The 16,709-nt window shown below is 47.3% G+C and overlaps 1 long non-coding RNA gene across 1 annotated transcript; it reads left to right on the top strand.

The window, feature by feature from the left end:
* Nucleotides 1-14,457: 14,457 nt before the first annotated feature.
* On the top strand, nucleotides 14,458-15,705 carry LOC138848703 (uncharacterized). Its single transcript, XR_011386802.1, has 3 exons — nucleotides 14,458-14,637; nucleotides 14,770-14,899; nucleotides 15,052-15,705. It is a non-coding gene; the product is annotated as an uncharacterized lncRNA (long non-coding RNA).
* The last annotated feature ends 1,004 nt before the right edge of the window (nucleotides 15,706-16,709 follow it).

Raw genomic sequence — 16,709 nt, 5'->3', positions numbered from 1 at the left:
CCTGTCAGCTTTTCATTCTCGCCTCAGCTTTGGCCATTTTGCTGTGAAATTTTAGCAATTCTAGAATATTTGTTATTTTATCAAGTTCTAGTTATGAAATTTGGCTATTAAACATTCATAATATTCTGTTCTAGGACTTACTCTTGTTCTTTTGTATAGTTTCCATGGTCTGCTGAAATCGTTAATCTTGTTTTCACTGATGAAGTCAGTAATACTTGTACCGCAAGGTATTAATCCTAGGTAACCTCAGAGTTTGTAAGGTTTGCCATTATCACTGATAATTTCATGCCTTGACCATCTTTTTATTTTTATTTCTTTAGAATTATTTTATTTATTTGAAAGACAGAGTTACAGAGAGAAGTAGAACCAGAGAGAGAGAGAGAGAGAGGTCTTTTATCCACTGGTTCACTCCCCAAATGACCGCAACGGCCAGAGCTGAGATGATTTGAAGCCAGGAACCAAGAGCTTCTTCTGGGTCTCCCACAAGGGTGCAGGGGCCCAAGGGCTTGGGCCATCTTCCCAGGCCATAGTAGAGAGCTGGTTCGGAAATGGAGCAGCCAGGACATGAACCGGTGCCCATGTGGGATGCTGGCGCTGCAGGCTGGGGCTTTAACCTATTGTGCCACAGCGCCGGCCCCACCTTGAGCATCTTGTGTGAACATTATCAGTCCATAATCTCTGCTTCCAACAATAGTAAACAACATGGACCCATTCTCCTTCTGAAGATAGCTAGAACAATTGCACCAAATGTTAACAGTAAATGCCTTCATTTTAAGGCAGTGCAGAGCTTGCAAGTTAGTGAAGAATTAAGGGCCAGGAGAAGAGGGTTGACAGGAACTCAGGAGGACAGGTCCAGAGCTGGGAGCTGCTTCCTTCCCAGTGAGGACTTGGGCCGTCTTCCACTGCTTTCCCAGGCCATAGCAGAGAGGTGGATAGGAAGTGGAGAAGCCAGGACTCGAACCAGTGCCCCTATGGGATGCTGGCACTGCAGGCCAGCGCATTAACCCACTGCACTACAGCATCCTTCCCAATGAGGCAAGCACATCCTCCAAGGCAAGGGTGATGGGGAGCTTCGGCAATGTCTGAGTTAGGGGGAGAACTGTGGGAGTCCAGTGCTTGCTAGAGGCATGGGAGTAGGAATTGCTGCTATGGGGGAAATGCCTCTCCCTATTGGTTGTACCCTAAGGATAAGGTGAAACAGGCCTTTATACACTGTCAGATAACTTCCAATTATCTTGAATTCTAAAAGTAGATGGACGCCGGCGCCACGGCTCACTAGGCTAATCCTCCACCTTGTGGCGCTGGCACACTGGGTTCTAGTCCCGGTCGGGGCGCCAGGTTCTGTCCCGGTTGCCCCTCTTCCAGGCCAGCTCTCTGCTCTGGCCAGGGAGTGCAGTTGGGCCCTGCACCCCATGGGAGACCAGGATAAGTACCTGGCTTCTGGCTTCGGATCAGTGTGGTGCGCCGGCCGCGGCGGCCATTGGAGGGTGAACCAACGACAAAGGAAGACCTTTCTGTCTGTCTCTCTCTCTCACTGCCCACTCTGCCTGTCAAAAAAAAAAAAAAAAAAGAAAGAAAAAAGAAAAGTAGATGGAAGGAAATTAAAAAATTAACTAAAAAATTTTAAGGCCGGCGCCACGGCCACTAGGCTAATCCTCTGCCTGCGGTGCCAGCACTCTGGGTAGAACTAGAAGTCCCGGTTGGGCCGCCGGTTCTGTCCCGGTTGCTCCTCTTCCAGCCCAGCTCTCTGCTGTGGCCCGGGAAGGCAGTGGAGGATGGCCCAAGTGTTGGGCCCTGCACCCGCATAGGAGACCAGGAGGAAGCACCTGGCTCCTGGCTTCGGATTGGCTCAGCTCCAGCCGTAGCAGCCATTTGGGGAGTGAACCAAAAGAAGGAAGACCTTTCTCTCTGTCTCTCTCTCTCACTGTCTGACTCTGACTGTCTAAAAAAATTTTTTTAAAAATTCCACAGAGCAATATAGCCTCAAGCTACTGCTACAAACCATTTCCCAAATAAAATCTGGTAAACAAGGAAAAAATCACCAGGTATGTGAGAAAAAAGATAACATAAGAAATTGAAACAACAGATAAGCAAACTAGGCCTACAGGGACTCCAGATTTTGATGCAACCAGACACAAATTGTGCAATAACAAGAGATAAGAAGGAGACAGGAAGTCTCAGATCTGTTAACACCTACAGGCTGATTTTTAAGCATTCCTGCTCTATGCCTCCCTGTTTTTCCTTGTAACTCTTTTTTTTTTTTTTTTTTTGCTTCAAATTCATTGTTAGTAGTTTTGCCCACAACACTATTGTTTTTTGATCATGTTTTTACTAGTCCTCAAACTTTGAAATGGTCTCCCTTATCTCGTCACCCACTGCCCTATTTTCCTCTATTAGGAGCGCTTCTTCCCCTTCTCAACGCCCCGGGTCTAAATGTTTCTCTTTGACCAAAGAGGCCACCAGTGTCCCCCACTCCCCTCACCAGTATGCACCCTGGAGTGGAGTCCCTGAGCCTGACACCCAGAGCCTTACAATGAATCACAATGATGGAGGGTACCATGGAAGTCCTTATGTGGCGTTGTTTTCCCCGTTAATTAGGAAAACACATCTAGAAAGGTTAAGACAAGATACACTCTCCCGTATTTGCATCTGGGAGTTGTTTCCACGTGCCTTAGGATGTATGGACATTCCAGGTTCTGATGGCAGAAGATTTGTGAAGTTAGAAGGAGAAGTTGCCAGCGTCATAGTGTAGGTAGGAGAAGCGCAACATAATTACTTGGTCTATTTTAGTAATACCACCATCAGTTATTTCATAGGAAGATGGTAGGACTATAAACAGTCACTTTGTGTAATTAGAAGACATTTAGCACAAGAAAAATAAAATACCAAAGGGGAGAGCAACAGAACGAGAATGAATAGGAGGGAAGAATGGTCACAGAGACCCTGTTGCTCAAGTGTGAGGACAGTCGTGGCTTCTGGCTACGCCAGCCTGGCCGTTACCTGCTGTTGTCTGCTGTCTTGAGATTCTTACTTCCTAAAGCCTTCACTGCCTCGTCTCCCTTCTGTGACGCACACTCAGCTCTCTGCTCCTTTTCACTCAGCCCCGAATCCAGGGACACTGCATTACCTAGGATGAACACTCCTAGATCATATTCCTCATCCGAAATGCTTGGGACCAGCAGTGCTTCAGGTTGTGGATTCTTTGATTTTTGCAATGTTTGCATCCACACACAAAATGAGTTAACGTAAGGATGGACCCCACCGCTAAAGATGAAATTCATTTACGTTTCATACTCACGTTAGACACCTAGCCTGAAGGTTATTCTATAAAATATTTATTGACTGTGACCCATCGCATGGAGTCAGGTGTGGGATTGCCTACCTGTGATGTCATGTAGCACCCAAAATGTTTCAGATTTTGGAATACTTTCAAATTTTGGATTTTTGAATAAGAGGTACTCAACCTGTGCTTACAATATTTTATCCCAACAAAAATGTAGCCTGGGAAAGAAAGAAGATTGTGGTTCCCTTGACATGTGCTGGAATCCCAGTGCTGTTAACTTTTCTCTCCCCAAAAGTCAAGGCTGCTCAGGTTTAGTCATATTTTACTGAATTGCTGTATCGTTTTCTATATACAAGGGTAATTCCAAAAATCGGCCAAAAATTGAATTAAAAGATAAGTTTATTTTTGTACAAAAACATTTTGAATCCTTGCATGTTTTTTTCATAGCATGCATTTCCATGAACTTTTTGAAGACCCTTTGTGTAGAAGTGCCACATGCAGAATTTGATCACCAAACCTGGATCTGTTGGGGTTGCGTCTGAACGAAATTAAAACCTCTGCAACTTTCCCCGTTCTTTTAGTTTTTACACACATCTCATTTTTTATCAAATGTAAACACACAAACTGACTTGTTATGCAAAGTAGCCTTTGTGGAAATCTGTAAGGTAAAGAGAAATACCTATTTTGGAGGGGGTCTGATAAAAAGCAAGCTATTTAGCCTGATCATTTTGTACAGTTAAGACACTGCCAAATATAAGGAGCCTTAATGTACGCCCACTCTGCCAATCATGTATAGGAAAACTGGTCATTGTCTTCTTGAGAGTGTATCTACCCACTTAGTGAATCCCATTAAGCCAGCAAAATGCAAGTGCTGGGAATCCATTTTCCTCCTTCTGTTCGTGTAATCCAGTGACCTCTATCTTCTTTTCAGCTGGCCAAGGGCACATCGGGGCTTCTCTGAGATGATAGATTGATCTCTGAAGCCAGTGCTCTGCCCTGTGTCCACTGCAGGCTGACCAGGTCTCATGAACAGTGCACCATGCTGGCAAGAAAGCCCAGCTGACTTTTAATCATTTTCACGAAGTTGGCTTCCAGGCTCCGTCTGGCCTCAGACTGAAGTCGCTTGGGCATCCCCTCCCAGTGGTAGATCAGAATCAAACCACCTTCCAGTGGCATCCATTGCTCCACCAACTCCTGGGGCTCTCTGTTCGCTGTCAGATGCAAAACACAGAAAATTTACCAACCAGTTTCACTTCAGGGTGTCTTGTTTCCAAGGATTATTTTTAATTGCAATAAACATCTCCTCCATCTTTTTTTTTATATTTCTGAAATTAATTGATCCTCTGTCGCTCCTTTCTTCTTGTTTCCAATTTCCTGCCAAAGCAGTTGAAGATCTTTCCACGTCAGTCCCTTCTCAAGGATGTAGAAGAGTAAATAATGAGTTTCATCTTTCTCCAAGGGGAGGTCCTGGTGAGGCTCCCTGTCTGTGGAGATGACGTCACAGTGGCAGGAGCTGAGCTTGTCGGTTTCATTCTCACATCCTCTCTTGGGCACTGTGTCTATGTGCTCTTGGTGCCATTTGCCTTGGGACAAAGTCCATTAAGCACTGCGGTTTCGCTCTTGATCTCCAGTGGACATTGAGGAAGGACATGCTTTCTCTTGCTTCATTTCCACAGCTACCAGCACTAGCATGAATCACAGGTGCGCCTTCACTTACAGTGGGGTAGCATCCGGATAATCCTGCCAGAAGTGCAAAATATGGGAAGTTGAAAGTGCTTTCAATACCTTGACCTTGCCATATATCCTAGTTGTGCAGCACAGCTGACAGAGCTGTGGCTGCCACTATCCAGCTCCATGAGAGAGGACTGGGCCATACAGTGCTAGCCTGGAAAAGGTCCGAATTCAGCAGTCTGATTTCTATTGAATGCTTACTGCTTTTTCACCAATGCAAGTTTGAAAAACCAGACATCTATGTAGTGCTCAAGTCATTGGATGAATAGCTATTCTCTCTGCTTCTACTACCTCAATGCTCAATGGAAGTAGCTTATATAAATATATGCTATAACAATAGGTTGTATTTATATACTGATTTAGAGGTTTTGCGTGTGTTACTTCAGTGGAGTCTACGAAACTCTTTGAAGAATGGGAATTTGATAGAAGCGTTTCAAAGATATGGAAACTGAACCGCAGGTTAGGCAATATATCAATAATCACTGGCTCTAGATTTGAAGATCAGTATTTCAGGTTCTTTCTTCAGTTCTTTTCTAATCAACCATTTATTTTTTGTGGCCTGAGCCTGTGCTGTCAGACTTCTGCCCTCAAGTCACCCAAATGCTTTCCGAGTGCCCACTCGTCCTCTGCGAGCCTGGCCACTCGATGCTGAGTGTATGTGTTGACATGTGCGTGCCCCAGGCTGACATTGGCACTGAGCCTGGACTTGTCCCTAAACTCTCTGGCACTGTCCCTGGCAGCAAGCGGGAGTTTCCATTCAGCTACTGTGTGCCCTGGAACAGGAATAGCGGCTGGGGGCCCTTCAATGTCACTCCTACCTGTAAGATGGAAATCACACTTTCCATTACCAGTCCCGGTGTCCTCCAAAGTGCCAAACTCTCTCCTGTTTCCCTACTTCCAAAGCCACCTCTGGACACCTGCCACGCACCTTGGCACCTCCATGTCACTGCATGTGCAGCTCCGTGGTATAGCATTGTATTCTCTGCTCTTGGTCTAACCTCACATTGCTTGCCATGGTCACTATGAGTGACGTGGACCCCCCAGTCCTCTGACATAGAACTTGGCCCTGTGCTACACTCTGACCAAGGGAATGGGGACAGGGTGCTGGTTCTGGGCCAAGTCCTTCATAGGCACTGCAGGTTTCTGCTCACCCCTCTTACGTTTCTCCCATTTGTCATAAGAAAAGTATTCCCTGGGTAACTGCTGGACCCCAAATCTGGAAACATGGGGAATACAGCTGAGCCCAGTAAACAGCTGGGAGCCAAATCCAGCAAAGCCCCAGTAAAGCCCCAGCTGGCCCACAGACCCATGGGAGCTGGAAACTAATGTTTGTTATATGCCACTGGGCTTGGGAGTTATTACTAAATTTACACATTAAATATTAATTACTAGTTTATTACATTACACAATTGAGCACACATGTGTGTGCATACATAGTGATAAAATTACTTCCAACCCAAAAAACTTCCTATTACATTTCCCAGCTTGAATTTTTTTTTAAAAGAGTTATTTATTTATTTTAAAGGCAGAGTTACAGAGAGAGAGAGAGAGAGTGAACCATCTGCTGGTTCACTCCCCAGTTGGCCCAACAGTTGGAGCTGGGCCAATCTGAAGCCAGGAGCCAGGAGCTTCTTCAGGGTCTCCCATGTGGGTGCAGGGGCCCAAGGACTTGGCCATCTTCTACTGCTTTCCCAGGTCATAGCAGAGAGCTGGATCGGAAGTGGAGCAGCCAGGACTTGAACTGGCGCCCATATAGGTTGCTGGCACTGCAGGAGGTGGCTTTATCCACTATGCCACAGTGCCGACTATCCCAGCCTGAATTTAATGAGGCAGGAATCTAGAGGCAGAGCTAGCATCTCCCCTGTACACAGAGCAAGCTTCCTGTTGCAACTTTCCTACCATGTCCCACACTGTTGTCTCCCCGGGAGGAGCAGATGTTGGCTTAACACAGAATTTGGAGGGGAATTCCATGGGTGTTTGTGTGTTGGGAGCGGGGAAGGAGAGGTAACCAATAGCGTTGAAATGACAGAGCAGGACCAGGCTTAGTAAGAGTCAGATAGAGCAGTCTTCTCAGGAGGTGTGAGGGCAGTGGCCATCAGCCCTGAGCCCTCGGGGACCTAGCTCAGAATGCTTGCTTTCATTAATGTGTCTCTTGGGAAAGGATGTGACAACCCACTTGTTTTGCTTTCAAAGTGCCCTGTGCCCCGAACTCCCAGAGCTGCCTGTCCTTGGCTTAAGGCGCTCAAGGTTATTACCACGAAAATTCAGTAGAGAAAGTGGGAGCAGTTTCAATGTTCCCCAAGAGTTTTATTAAGGTATGAATTGATTTAGCAAATGAACTAACTAAACAGAGCCCAGGGCCCTGGTCAGATGGAAACAGGAGGATAATTTGGATGGAGCCAAGACACGGAGCAGGGGGCACCTGCTGGGGGCTGTACCAGTCGAGGGTTGCAATTGGTCAAGCAGTGGATTTGGCAAATTCAGCGGCAAACAAGGACCTAGTTCTATCACTCTGCAAATAGAAACTAAGGAGAAAGGAAATTGGCAAATATTCCCAGGGCTTCCCCTAGAGACAAGGATGGTATAAAGGGCCCTGTCCTAGCAGGGGGTGTGGGTTTGCTTCTGTTCTCTACAAAACACTCACACACACACACGCACACACACAGCCCTACACCTGTGCCCTTCCGTCAGGCTGAAAGCTTCCCTTGGCTTGTTCATTTTGAATTCCAGGTGATAATGAAGCAATGCAATTTCAAATAGAGACGTCCTCTGACTTTACACTAACAGGCACATGTATCTGTTTCTCGCTGAGAATGGAACATATTTGCCCGCGCAAGCCTGGCTCCCTAGTTTTTCTACTACAGAATTCTGGCAGGCGCAGAAGGTCTTGGCTAGCCAGACGAGCAGGAGTGTGTGGGACGTGTGCCCAGGGCTCACAGCCAGCTTTGGGGCACTTGCCATGCTGCCTTCTATAACTGACCCCCTGCCCTCCTGTGGAATGCCTTGGGCTTGAGCTCCTCCCCGGGGACTCGCTGGGGGCCACTTCCAGCAGCCGCGGACAGGCCCAGCTGCCACGGCTCCGCGGGCCAGCGTGCCCTGCCCAGCGGCCACCAAGAATGGCTCCCAGAGGTGCCAGCTCCACGGGGACCCTGCAGTCCTGCTGTGCGATGTCGTATGCTCTAGAGGGCAATCAGGGGCTAAGCTTCAGAATCCCTCTGCAACCGCGTGCTTGTGAATGTAGAATCAGCCAAACAGACGGAGGTTCAAGTCCCACCCACTGGGTGACACCTGTGTGGCCTGCTGAGGGGCCCCCTCCTCCCTGGGCCAGTCTTCAGTGACCATGATGAATGCTAAGCTGACCTCTGAGAAAAGACAGCACAGAGCTCAGCTGCCTAAGGAGTCAGCGTTAGGACAAGATGGGTTGCGGAGGGGGCGGGGAGGGTTAGGGGAGGGTCTTGGGGCGGGGGGGTGGGGCTTGCACTGATGAGGGCTTCCTTTCTGTCTGGCACTGCCCAGCACTGTTCTCAGGCAGTCTTCCCCACAATCGGAGGAGTTTGGTTTGTGCAGCCACAGGTCGCACCTGCGGAAGTAAATCTGTTGGGAGATCACCCAGGGACACCCCAGCCTACACCTGCCCGCCCTCAGCGGCTTCCTCATGGACTCCGAAGTGCCTTTCGACAGAGCCTTAAACACCCACGCGGAAAGCCGGATGGACTCAGGTCCCTGCTGAAATCCACCATTTGCTCTACAGGATTAGCCCTGCCCCAGGAGAGGGAGCTTCCACCCTCCACGGCCATTGCACCTGCAGCTGCAGCTCAGTCCCTCGGCATCCGTGGACGCAATCCCTTTGTGGGTCCCCCATGCAACCCACTCTTGAGTACCCCCATCAAGAGTAATCTCTCTGGGCAGCTTCGATTTGCTCCTTTGGGGAGAAGCAGTGGCTGCTCTGTCCCGGTCCTTTGCCTTCATGTCCTTTCTTCTCTGCTACCTTTCACTGCGGGGCTCTGTAACTGATCAGGTTGTGTGTTAATGCCAGGAGCTCCCACAGAACGCCCGCCAGTAGCTGTGAGACCCCTGCTAGCCTGGGATCTGTGCTCAGGGAAGACAGCGCCCTCTCAGCCACCTGGCAACCGAGCAGCTGGGGAGGGGGGGTAGAAAGACTGTTTCATTCATAAGATGTTTACAAGAATTAAGTGAGCCTGTGGAGGTGAAGTGTATAGAATAATGCTTGGCTCACGGCGAAAACCGATAACGATTGGCTGTTATGAATTCTTTAAAATAATACGTTTTCATCAGTGAAACCCCAGTTTAGCCTTTCACCCTTCACAGTTTTGATTCTCTCTCTTCCATGTCATACGAAGCTTTCTGCCCCCACGTACTTGTTCAGAATGTATTGAAGGCAAAGGATGAATTGATTAAATGTCGCAGAGGAATTAGCGTCCTGGGATGAAGGATTGGCCTAGCAGGTGCGATGCCCACAGTCCACCGGGGAGTAGCTGGGTTCGGTTACCATCCGCAGCTCCTAATTCCTGCCAGTGCAGATCCGGGAAAGCAGCAGGGCTGGTTCCAGTAATTGGGTTTTTGTCAACCCATGTGGGAGAACTGGATTATGTTCCCAGCTCCTGACATTTGGGAAGTTAAACAGCAGGTAGGAGCTAACTCTCTCCCCACCCCCACCCAGGGTCTCTATCTGCTTCTTAAATAATTAAAAAAAAAAAAAAAACTAAATGAATACATCCACTAGGAAAAAAGAGAGCAGGATTACCATGACACTACTTACTGGAAGATGTTGAGTGCCCAAACCATATGCCATTACTAAACTTTTGTTTGTCTTTAAATAAAATCTTTATTTCTTGACTGACAATCAACGACTTGCATGAGAACAGTTAGCAAGTCTGATGTTAGTACAGATTCCAAGAGTGTTTTCCCTGGAGTGTATTTTTGCACTTGTTTTCACCAGATTAGTTTCAGTTTGGGTGGGATCAGATTTCTTTTTTTTTTTTTTTGTAATATAGAGACCCATTCTCAAATCATTTATTTAATTTTATTTTTTTAAAGATTTATTTATTGGGGCCGGTGGTGTGGTGCAGTGGGTTAACGCCCTGGTCTGAAGCCCCAGAATCCCATATGGGTGCCAGTTCGAGACCCGGCTGCTCCACTTCTGATCCAGCTCTCTGCTGTGGCCTGGGAAAGCAGTGGAGGATGGCCCAAGTCCTTGGCCCCTGCACCCGCATGGGAGATCCAGAAGAAGCTCCTGGCTCCTGGCCTCGAATTGGCACAGCTTGGGGAGTGAACCATTGGATGGAAGACCTCTCTCTCCCTCTCTGCCTCTCCTCCCTCTGTAACTTGGACTTTCAAATAAATAAATAAATCTTTAAAAAAAAGTAAAACCTTCTTTTTAAAAAAATGAAGATTTATTTATTTATTTGAAAGTCCTAGTTACACACAGAGAGAAGGAGAGGCAGAGAGAGAGAGAGAGAGAGAGAGAGAGAGAGAGAGGTCTTCCATCTCCTGGTTCACTCCCCAGATGGCTGCAACAGCCAGAGCTATGCCGATCAGAAGCCAGAAGCCAGGAGCTTCCTCCAGGTCTCCAGGTCTCCCATGTGGGTTCAGGGGCCCAAGCACCTGGATCATCTTCCACTGCTTTCCCAGGTACATTAGCAGGCAGCTGGATTGGAAATGGAGCAGCCAGGACTTGAACCTGCACCCGTATGTGATGCAGGCACTGCAGGTGGAGGCTTAGCCTTCTATGCCACAGTGCCAGCCTCTAATCATTAAAAATTTTAATCTCTTAGTATTTTCATTTTTGCTCTTCCAGTTTCATAGGGGAAAAATGAATACTAGATGCAAACACACAAAAGGAATAAGAGTGCAAACTACTTCCTTCTACTGATTAGGCACAGTGCATGTATTTCAAATGGTGAGTTGGGGACACATATAGTTGAGGTTTGAGAAACTTTTGGAATGATAGGCCAATAGGTTGCATAATTGTATATGAAAAAAAATCTTTAAAATATATGAGCACAGGTCCAACGCTGTAGCATAGCGGGTTAAAGCCCTGGCCTGAAGTGCAGGCATCCCATATGGGCGCCGGTTCAAGTCCCGGCTGCTCTTCTTCTGATCCAGCTCTCTGCTATGGCCTGGGAAAGCAGTAAAAGATGATCCAACTCCTTGGGCCCCTGCACCCATGTAGGAGACCTGGAAGAAGCTCCTGGCTCCTGGCTTCGGATGGGTTCAGCTCCAGCCATTGCAGCCATTTGGGGAGTGAATCAGCAAATGGAAGACCTTTCTCTCTCTCTGTCTACCGCTCTGTAACTCTGTTTTTCAAATAAATAAAAATAAATTTTAAAAAGATCTATTTATTTTAAAAAATATGTGTGAGTACCGGCATTCATTTGGAAGCAACCATAGGCCTCATTTAATCCTCCCACTGCTTTGACAAGCTAGGGACGAACCAGCGACTTCACAACCTTTACACTGTCTGGTCTTCCGCTTTGCCAGGGAAAGCTTTAGGGTGAAGAAATCCTTTTACTATATTATGTACTTTTATAAAAAGGTTTCACCCAAGTTGTATTGACCTGAGCTAGGCCGAGTTGTAAGTGGCTGGGTATGTGAAATGGGCAGAGATTTTGAAGAAAATGCTGTATAAAAAAGCCAAAGGAAAGCCAACTCTGCCACCTGGTGTAAACACAGATCATTACAACTTTCTTTGTTCAAACGAAATAACAGCGAATGTGGTTACTCCTCATTCATCAAGGATCATTATGACGTGAAGTCCTGGGTGAGTGGTTCTCCAGGTGATTGTTACCTATTTTAAAACACTGTTGGCATGGCTGCTTGGTCCAGTAGTTAAGAAGCCAGTTAAATGCCTGTGACTTGGGGGCTGGCACTGTGGTGTAGTGGGGAAAGCTACCTCCTGCAGTGCTGGCATCCCATATGGGTGCTGGTTGAGTCCCAGCCGCTCCATTTCCAATCCAGCTACCTGCTAATGTGCCTGGGAAAGCAGCAGAGGATGGCCCACAGCCTTGGGCCCCTGCACCCACGTGGGAGACCCAGAAGAAGCTCCTGGCTCCTGGTTTCAGTCTGGCCCAGCTCTGGCCATTGCAGCCATTTGGGGAGGGAACCAGCGGATAGATTCTCTCTCTATCTCTCTCTCTCTCCCTCTCTTTCTCCTGCTCTCGCTCTCACTCTACCATTCAAATAAATACACAAATCACTTTAAAAAAATAAAAAAGACACCCGTGACCCACATCAGAGTGCCTGGGCTGGATCCTTGGCTCTGGCTCCTGACTCCAGCTTCCCTTAATGGAGACCCTGGAAGGCAGCAGTGATGGCTCAAGTGATTGGGTTCTTGACATCCATGTGGGAGATCTGAATTGAGTACCTGGCTCCTGGCTTTGGCCCAGCCCAGTCTCAGGTCTTGTGTGTGTGCATTTGGAAAAGAACCAGCAGCTGGGGGCTCACCACTCTTCCATCTCTATCAAATGGAATAAAACTGGGGTTTTTTAGTTATTTATGGGAATGTTTCTAAAATAGTCACAAATTTCCCGCTGTATTATTGCAGTATTACGAGCACAATCACATCTTTCCTGATGACCCAGAATGCTCACTGAGAGCATAAATTATGTCACGTTGTCTGTAATAGATCATAGGGATGACCTCAAGGTTGAGATTCTCCTTGGGGGCTGGTGTTGTGACATAATAGGTTAAGCCATGGCCTGAAGTGCTGGTATCCCATATGGGCGCCAGTTTGAGCCCCAGCTGCTCCACTTCCTATCCAGCTCTCTGCTGTGGCCTGGGAAAGCAGTAGAAGATGACCCAAGTCCTTGGGCCCTTGCACCCATGTGGGAGACCCGGAAAAAGCTCTGGGCTCTTGGCTTCAGCCTTGCACAGCCCCAGCCATTGTGGCCATTCGGGAGTGAACCAGCGGATGAAAGAGCTCTCTGTCTCTCTAACTTTGTCTTTCAAATAAATAAAATAAATATTTTAATAGCTGGGAAGCAGAGATAGGTTTCCAAGTGGAAACAGGTGTTCTTCAGATGTCGCCAGATGCCTACAAAGAGTAGAAAGTCAACGGGTCAAATCAGCAGAGAGCTCTCACGGCACAGAAGCAAAGAAGACACCAAAGGGATAAAAAAAAAATGGAGGGAAGGGCTGGCGTGAGACAAAGGAACTCCAGTCACACATAGCAAAACGAGGGAGACAAGGTGGAAGAAAGGTGTTCTTTGTTTATTTCATCTTTCTGTGAACTTCACTGGGTGTGCTTGCACACACCTGGATGGAATAGCCCATTCATCACACACTGAGGCTGGGGTGGTGCAGGTGTGTGCCAGAGCCTATGGCGTCCACGGCTGCGATGCACACAGCAACACGGGATCAGATCAAGAGAAAAGTCCGCAATCTAGCGGCTCTGTAAATATGAGAGGTGTGATGCACCTGCCTGCTTCACATAGCCTAGTGCTTTCCAGTGAGCATTAGAAATAATTTTAGCTGGTGCCGCAGCTCAATAGGCTAATCATCCACCTGCCGCGCTGGCACACCGGGTTCTAGTCCCGGTCAGGGCGCCGGATTCTATCCCGGTTGCCCCTCTTCCAGGCCAGCTCTCTGCTGTGGCCAGGGAGTGCAGTGGAGGATGGCCCAAGTGCCTGGGCCCTGCACCCACATGGGAGACCAGGAGGAAGCACCTGGCTCCTGGCTTCGGATCAGCGCAGTGCGCTGGCCGTAGCGGCCATTGTGGGGTGACCCAACGGAAAAGGAAGACCTTTCTCTCTGTCTCTCTCTCTCACAGTGTCCACTCTGCCTGTCAAAAAAAATTTAAAACATTTATTTGAAAGGTTAAGAGACAGACAGAGACAGAAAGATCTCCTGACTCCTGTTTCACTCCCCAAACGCTTGCAATGGCCCCGGCTGGACTAGGCCAACACCAGCAGTAGCCTCAACTCAATCAATTCTCCCATGTGGGTGGCAGAGACCCAGGTACTTGAACCATCATCACTGCTTCCCAGGGTGCACATTAGCAGGGAGCTGGAGTTGGGAGCTGATGCTGAGAACCGAACTCAGGTTCTGCAGTGTGGGATGGACGCCTCTTACCTGGCATTATGATGCTTGGCTGAAAGCTCACTTCTGAACTTTTGTTTTGTTTTTAATACACAGATGGCGTTTACTCTAAAATGATGCTAGTGAGTATGGCGTAGTAGTACATAGTAGTACATAACAGTAACACAGTCGCTTATTGTCATTGCCAAGTGCTATGTGGTGAACCTCGTTGTGCTGTGTTTTCACACGAATGGCAGTGCAGGGGAGGTGTCCACACCAGCATTGCCACAGCTGTGAGTGATGTGTTGTGCTGCGATGTCACAATGGCTCCCAACCTCATAGGGTGCTCAGGACTTTGTACCTCCATTATCCTCTTTTGGGACTTGTGAGCATGTGTGTGTGTTCAGTCTGTCATTAACTCAGCGAATGCAGGCAAGAAGAAATCCCACAGCTTTCTTGACTGTGCCTCTAGCTCTCTTAATCTTGGTGCTTCGTCCATCCATCCAGTTCCCAAACTCCAGTGGGAGGAACAGTTCTATGGACAGCAAGTTATAGATGGATCTGAGATAGGAACTCCATGTCTTTGTGTGTGTGTTTTAAAATTTATTTGAAAGACACAGTGACAGAGAGAAAGAGAGAGAGAGAGAAAGAGAGAGAGAGAGAGAGAGAGAGAGAGAGAGAGAGAGAGAGTCTTTTCATCTGCTGGCCTCATTCCCCAGATGGCTGCAATGGCAGAGGCTGGACCAGAACTCCATCTGGATCTCCCAGAGGCTACAGGGTCCCAACTACCTGGGCCATCTCCTGCTGCTTTCCCAGACGCATTAGCAGGGAGCTGGATGGAAAACGCAGGTGAGACTCTGTCCCAGTAAATTTGAAATGGGATCACACATGCCCAGCTGTGGCTTAACCTGCTGCCCCATAACACCTACCCCTTTATTTTTAAATAAAGCCCACAGATGACCTTTTTTTTTAGTATTTATTTATTTTTATTTCATTTAAAGGCAGAGAGAGAGAGAAAGTATCTTCCATCTGCTGGTTCCTCCGCCCCAAATGCCTACAACAGCCGGGTCTGGACCAGACTGAAGCCAGGAAACTCCATCTTCCACTTGTGGAAGGGGCCCAAGTACTTGAACCACCATCTACTACCTCCTAAGGTGCGTTAGCAGGAAGCTGGATTGGAAGTGGAGGAGCTGACACTCACATACGGTGTGTGCAGCGTAACCCACCGTGCCACCCCGCCCACCCCTTAACCTCTTTCTTTAATCTAGAAAATCCCCCTTCTCATGAGCCTCATTAATGTAGAGAGTTCCAGTAACACTGCCTAGGGCATATTTATTTGTATATTTCTTTAAAAATAAACTTGCAAACTTTAAATTTTTTTCCCCTCAGTAAAGCAATATATTGTGAGACGTTAGTGTTAAATACTCTGACTCCAGGGACAAATTTGTAAATCAGAACATTTAGAATCAATTCAGTCATTAAGAGTTTACTGTCTCGAAAATGTTCAGTTTAGGAATTTCTACAATGCCTGTTTATCATTTTGCTGAAGTCTATGAAACAAACATGTTTTTGCTCATCTCATCGATCCAGCCTCTAAATTTGATTTTATTCTACAAACTTTTGAAGTCCCTTTATAATTTTATTTCACCATTTAAGGAAACCTCCAAATGTCAATGCAGAATTATTTTTTCCAAATATCTTCTCCATTGATAGCACATACTTTTAAAAAAGATTTATTTAATTATATGAAGTCAGAATTACAAGGGGAGGGAGAGAAAGAGCTCTTCTATCCACTAGTTTACTCCCCATTTGGCCACAATGGCCCTGAACTGGGCCAGGCCAAAGCCAGGAGCCAGGAGCTTCATCCGGTCCCCAAGCACACACTTTTAATGAGTGCTTTTTTCTCCTTAAAAATTGCTTGTGGGAGCTGGTATTGTGGTACAGCAGCTAAAATTCCACCAGCAATGCTGGCATCTCATATGGGAGCTGGTTCGGGTCCTGCCTGCTCCATTTCCTTGCCTGCTCCCTGTGACTGTGCCTCGGAAAGCAGTGGGAATGCCCCAAGTCCTTAGTCAACTGCACCCACATGGGAGGCTTGGATGGAGTTCCAGGCTCCTGGCTTTGGACTGACCCAGCTCCTGCCATTGCAACCTTCTGGGGGAGTGAACCAGCAGATGAAAGGTCTCTTTCTCTTTCCTCTGTCTCTGCCTCTTCCTCTCTCTCTCTCTCTCTCTCTCTCTCTCTCTCTAACTCTGCCTCTAGGATAAATAAATAAATCTTTTAAAAATTGCTTGTGAACCATTAATAGGACTAGATCAAAGAGGATTGTATTTAGTATTTATACTTCTTGAAGTGAAAATTTGCTCTAAATTTGTCTCTACAGGTAAGGTAAGGCTATAATGCATTTTCCCAGGGCAATCCTGGCCTATGTCTGGTCTCCTGTCTACTTAAATAAAATCCCTTTTATTCCTGAAAGATATCTCAGTGTGGATGATGGATGTTTATTCATAAATAATATCAACTCACAATAGTATTAGTTCTTAGCTGGCGCCGAGGCTCACTAGGCTAATCCTCCGCCTTGCAGCGCCGGCACACCGGGTTCTAGTCCCGGTCGGGGTGCCGGATTCTGTCCCGGTTGCCCCTCTTCCAGGCCAGCTCT

The sequence above is a fragment of the Oryctolagus cuniculus genome, chromosome 2, assembly GCF_964237555.1.
Source record: "Oryctolagus cuniculus chromosome 2, mOryCun1.1, whole genome shotgun sequence".
Lineage (NCBI taxonomy): Eukaryota > Metazoa > Chordata > Mammalia > Lagomorpha > Leporidae > Oryctolagus > Oryctolagus cuniculus.
Note: the sequence above shows the minus strand (reverse complement) of the source record. Positions and strands in the feature narration are given on the sequence as shown.